The sequence below is a fragment of the Gymnogyps californianus genome, unplaced genomic scaffold (assembly GCF_018139145.2).
Source record: "Gymnogyps californianus isolate 813 unplaced genomic scaffold, ASM1813914v2 HiC_scaffold_44, whole genome shotgun sequence".
In the NCBI taxonomy this organism is placed as follows: Eukaryota; Metazoa; Chordata; class Aves; order Accipitriformes; family Cathartidae; genus Gymnogyps; species Gymnogyps californianus.
In genome coordinates this window covers 178,916-184,915 of record NW_026114334.1, presented here as the reverse complement: position 1 = coordinate 184,915, position 6,000 = coordinate 178,916, and positions in this window count along the sequence as shown.

Genomic DNA, 6,000 nt, shown 5'->3' with positions numbered 1-6,000 from the left:
TTTGAGGTTATGAATACCTCCACCAGAGACAGTGCGTTGTGCTGCGCCTGATGCCGTAGGCAATGTGTTGGTAAGAGGAGACGAGATGCAGACAGCTGAAGACTGTCTGATGAACCTTTTCACTCCTGCTTTGGGAAAGATGTTGTGGAAGATAGCGCTTCAACGTGCTGTCCTTGTGTAGTGGTGGGCATCCATAGCAGCTTCCACAGCTGTTGATGCTGCCATGATCATAGAATCGTAGAATGGTTTGGGTTGGAGGGGACCTTAAAGATCATCTAGTTCCAACCCCCTGCAGTGAGCAGGCACATCTTCCACTAGATCAGGTTGCTCAAAGCCCTGTCCAAGCTTTCCTTGAACACTTCCAGTGATGGGACATCCACAACTTCTCTGGGCAACCTATTCCAGTGTCTCACCACCCTCACAGTAGAGAATTTCTTCCTAATATCTCATCTGAATCCACCCTCTTTCAGTTTAAAACCGTTTCCCCTTGTCCTATCGCTACACTCCCTGATAAAGAGTCCTCCCCATCTTTCCTGTAGGCCCCTCTAAGTAGTGGAAGGCCGCTGTAAGGTCTGCCTGGAGCCTTCTCTTCTCTAGGCTAAAGAACCCCAAGTGTCTCAGCCTGTCCTCATCGGGGAGGTGCTCCAGCCCTCTGATGATCTTTGTGGCCCTCCTCTGGACCCGCTTGAGCAGGTCCATGTCTTTCTTATGGTGGGGCCCAGCGCTGAACACAGTACTGCATGTGGGGTGTCACAAGAGTGGAGTAGAGGGGGAGAATCACCTCCTTTGACCTGCTAGCCACACTTCTTTTGATGCAGCCCAGGAGACGATTGGCTTTCTGGGCTTTGAGCACACATTGCCGGCTCGTATTCAGTTTTTCGTTCACCAATAGCCCCAAGTCCTTCGTGGCAGGGCTGCTCTCAATCCACTCATCGCCCAGCCGGTATCCATGTTTGGGATTGCCCCAACCCAGGTGCAGCACCCTGCACTTGGCCTTGTTGAACTTCATGAGGTTTGCATGGGCCCACCTCTCTAGCCTGTCAAGGTCCCTCTGGATGGCATCCCTTCCTGCTAGAGGGTCAACCACACCACTCAGCTTGGTGCCATCCACAAACTTGCTGAGGGTGCACTCAATCCCCCATGTCCCCACAAAGTTGTTAAATAATACTGGTCCCGATACGGACCCCTGAGGGATACCACTCGTCACTGGTCTTTGCCCGGACATCGAGCCGTTGACCACAACTCTTTGAGTGTGACTATCCAGCCAATTCCTTATCCACCAAATGGTCCACCTGTCAAATCCATGTCTCTCCCTTGTAGAGACAAGGATGTTGTGCGGGACAGTATCAAATGCTTTGCACAAGTCCAGGTAGATGATGTCAGGCATCTTCCCTTATCCACCAATGCTGTAACCCCGTCGTAGGCGGGCCACCAAATTTATCAGGCACGATTTGCCCTTAGTGAAGCCATGTTGCCCTTAGAGCTGTCCCGACATCATGGATTTATGGAAGGCAGGTCCTGCTTGACTAACCTGATCTCCTTCTCTGACAAGATGACTGGCTTAGTGGATGAGGGAAAGGCTGTGGATGTTGTTTACCTGGGCTTTAGTAAAACCTTTGACACCGTTTCCCACAGCATTCTCCTGGAGAAAGTGGTGCTGATGGCTTGGACGGGTGTACTGTTCGCCGGGTAAAAACCTGTGTGGCCGGGCCCAAAGAGTTGTGGTGAACGGAGTTAAATGCAGTTGGTGGCCGGTCACCAGTGGTGTTCCCCAGGGCTCAGTATTGGGGCCAGTTCTGTTTAATATCTTTATCAGTGATGTGGATGAGGGGATCGGTGCATGCTCAGTAGGTTTGCAGACGACACCAAGTTGGGCAGGAGTGTTGATCTGCTTGAGGGTAGGAAGGCTCTGCAGAGGGGTGTGGACAGGCTGGATCGATGTGCCGAGGCCAATTGTGTGAGATTCAACAAGGCTAAGTGCCGGTCCTGCACTTGGGTCACAAGAACCCCAGGCAACACTATAGGCTTGGGGAAGAGTGGCTGGAAAGCTGCCCGGAGGAAAAGGACCTGGGGGTGTTGGTTGCCAGCCGGCTGAATATGGGCCGGCAGTGTGCCCAGGTGGCCAAGGCGGCCAACAGCATCCTGGCTTGTATGAGAAATAGTGTGGCCAGCAGGACTAGGGAAGTGATCATGCCTTTGTACTCGGCACTGGTGAGGCCGCACCTCGAATACTGTGTTCAGTTTTGGGCCCCTCACTACAAGAAAGACATGGAGGTGCTGGAGGGTGTTGAAAGAAGAGCAACGAAGCTGGTGGAGGGTCTAGAGAACAAGACTTATGAGGAGCAGCTGAGGGAACGGGGGTTGTTTGTGATAGGTTGTTGCAAGTGACAGGACGAGAGGAAATGGCCTCAAGTTGCGCCAGGGGAGGTTTAGAGTAGATATGAGGTAAAATTTCTTCACCGAAAGGGTTGTCAGGCATTGGACCAGGCTGCCGAGGGAAGTGGTTGAGTCACCATCCCTGGAGGTATTTAAAAGACATAGTGCTTCAGGACATGGTTTAGTCGTGGACTTGGTAGTGTTGGGTTAATGGTTGGACTCGACGGTCTCAAGGGTCTTTTCCAACATAAATGATTCTATGATGCTCTTTGGAAATAGTATTGGTCCCAGGTGTGTAAGATGTCCACCAGACTGCTGAAGCAGTACAAGATATGAAAGGTAAGCTGCAGAGTGTGCTGGACACCGTGTATGCGATACCATCTGCATGTTTTTCTGTGGTGCTCTCATTGATGGAAGGGTCCACAAAAGCCAGACTGAAAGGAAAGTGTGGCATGTTCATGGAGGTGAAGTAGCAGTGGCACTGAGTAGGGCCTGGGCATCTGCTGATGTGCAGGGTGACCTTGAGCTTGTCTGAGGGAAGTGGAAATGCTTGAGAAGACCATGGGCCATGTCTTCAGACAAGAATGGGAGATGATGTGCTTGTCTTGAGAACGCATGTTGCAGGCTGGGGAATGGCGGATGCCTAGAGGAAAGCCTGAGGCAAGATGGGCACAGAGTGTTCTTTCGCAGGATCCTTTGCCATGCTGCAAGGGTCTGGAGTTGGAGGCCTTCTGGATCTTGAGATAGTCACATGGTATTGAAATGCCCACAGTGTCCTTTGAGGTTATGAAGATCTCCCACCAGAGAGAGTCGTTTGTGCTGCTGCCCGATTGCCGTAGGCAATGTGTTGGTAAGAGGAGATGAGAGGCAGACTGGTGAACGTTGTCTGATGAACCATTTCCCTTGTTTTGAGAAAGGTGTTGTGGGAGGAGTGCTTCAACGTGCTGTCCTTGTGTAGTGGTGGGCATCCATAGTAGCTTCCCCATCCGTTGATGTTGCCATGATGGTTCCTTGCTCCTCGTCAGGCGGGATTTGTAAGCGGATGTGATGAGGGGGTGGGCGTAATCTTTGTGTGCTTGATGCCTGTACTTGTGCACTTGCACAGATGGCCTCGGTAGAGGTGGTGTGTCCCCTTGTCATGCTTAACTGAGACATGTGCAAGTACAGGCCAACCCCTGCACAGCAGCCCAGCTCTGGTTTTCTGTGGTACCAATTCTCCCACCCAGTTGATATGGTGAGTGTTCTTGCGCTTCGGCATTTGGTGTGGTTCTCTCAAAGAATAAAATCCGTGTGGACTGGGATCAGAGCTGTCACAGCTCTAATCACAGAATCTTTTGGAACTCTATTGGAGCGATCCTCCGAGTGGCACGGAGTAGGGCTTGGGGCATCCATCACGGGGAGGGTGAGTTTGAGTGGGGAAGAGTCTTCCCTGACGAAATGGAGATGCTATGCGTCATGGACTGTGTCATTGGTGAAGAACTGGAGAATGTCTGCTTAGCTGGAGATCTCATTTCCCAGGGCTTGGGATAGAGGATTCCAGTAGAAAACGTCAGGAAGACGCCCGGCGCACAGGGTTGCTCGCCTGGGATTGTCTCAGGACCTCCTGAAGTACTGCATATCTTGCGCCTCAGTGTTCTCTGTGCTCTTCCTGCCAGATGTGAAGACATCTGCCATAGACACCTTTGATCACTTGTTTTTGACGGGAATGGTGTTGGTCCAACAGAAGCTTTTCCAAATGTCAATCAAAATTGGCCAGCCTTCTCTGAACCTCTCCTTGGTTATGTCTCTGCTCTTAGTCTTGCTAGGGAATGGAAGAAGTGCTCTCCCTATTCAAGAAGTTGGCAAGCCTTGCGTTTCAATACAGGGGAATGGGATCCTTTGGTTTTCTTCTCTCCTCTTACCAGAAACTTCCATCTTTTTTTGTTTTTCCCCTTCTCTCACATTGGCAGTGTGTCGGTAACAGTGGATGAGATGCAGACTGCTGAATTTGGCAGCTGCTGTCGGGTGGCAGAGTTTCAGGCAGTTGGCCATGAGCGTGGGGGATGGCTTTTCCAGTCCCCTGAGCTGAGGCTGATGTTGAGAGAATGTCCTTAGCTTTCAGGCGTTGCTCCTGCTTCCCCCGTGATAGAAGCGCATAAGGGAGCACTGCGCACTGTCCAGGGATTTCAAGGCTTTTGCCAAACGTGGGTCATTTTTTTTCTGTCCCTTCCCAGAAATCTCTGATAACGTTAAGGGAAAATGTCCCTTAGAACCAATTCCCCACCCCTGAAAATGTTGCTTTTCTGAAGAAGCAAGCAGTGATGCTAGGTAAGTCGCTCATACCTAAAGAGATGTTTGAGAGACAGCTGTACTTTTCTTCCTGCTTAGTTGTGGTATCTTCATGTTGGAAAGATGGAATGTTGCCTGGATTGGGAGTTGGACTCGATGATCCTTATGGGTCCCTTCCAACTTGCAATATTGCATGATTCTGTGATTCTATGAGAGCAGCAAAGCACCACTGCGCTCTCATTCCTTTCTTGCTGCTTCCAGGCACAGTGTGAGGCAGTGACAGCAAGCACGGATGGAGGAGGGACCCTACTGCATTTCTCGGTGTGGATGTGTTGGGAGTCGAGGGGATGTTCTCAGTGAAAGTGCCGTGGTGTTTCCTTCATGGCTTTTGACGGTGGATGATGCTAATGAGTGAGAGGTATTCCATGGGACCTTGAAGTCCCTGGGACAGAGGTTCCTGGTGTGGTGTTCTGGCAGTGCATGCCTGCCTGAAAGGAGAAGCAAGAGCTTGCCATTTGTCATGCAGGTGGAAAAGGAGGCCAGAAGAATAGCTCTTCACTGAGGTATATGAAGAGTGCTCGGGAGCTGTGGTTGCCCCGTGCTTTTCATCCTTCCTGGAGGGTTGTCATGCTGGCTGTGATGGGTTTGAGTCCTGAAGGAAAGACTCGCCTGGGTTGTTTGGACTCATTGGAGCTGTTTGCAGGGATGTGGAAGTAGCTGGGCTTGGTCTTGTGTTTCAGAGGGTGGTGGATTCTGTTCTGATCCTCTGGTCTGTCTTGCATCGACCGGAGGAAAGCAGGAATGTTGTTCCCTGTCCGGAGGGGTTCAGGCCACCATGAGAGCTCTTGTCCAAGGGCATTTCGGTGCTACGCGGCAAGAAGGATGTAGACATTTAGAAAACATTTTGTAAAGGGGAAAAGAAAAGCAGAAATACGGAAGCAGAAGAAGGGGGAGGCAAGGAGGGTAGTGCGAGGCAGGAAAGAAAAAGGAAGTGAAGGAAGAGAAGGCAAAGAAGAGGAAAGAGAAGAAAGGTGAAAGGAAGAGAAAGGAGGAGAGAACGGAAGAGAAAGGAGGAGAGAGGAAGGAATGTGCAAGTAAAAGCCAGCACGGAAGAAGGAGAGAGAAGCAGAAGAGAAAGGAAGGACGAGATGATAGAGGAGATTACCAGCATGCACCGACGTTATCTCTACACGCTGCTTGGAGTTGAGGACCACAGTATCCTCGGTACTCGGGCCCTGTGCAAGGCTTGATGAGAAGTGGTGAGGAAGAGGAATGAGAGTTTTTACAAAGGGGCGTGTCATGCTCCATTGCGAGAGTGATGTAGCCAGAGAAGACGTGTTAAACGAGGGAGAGAAG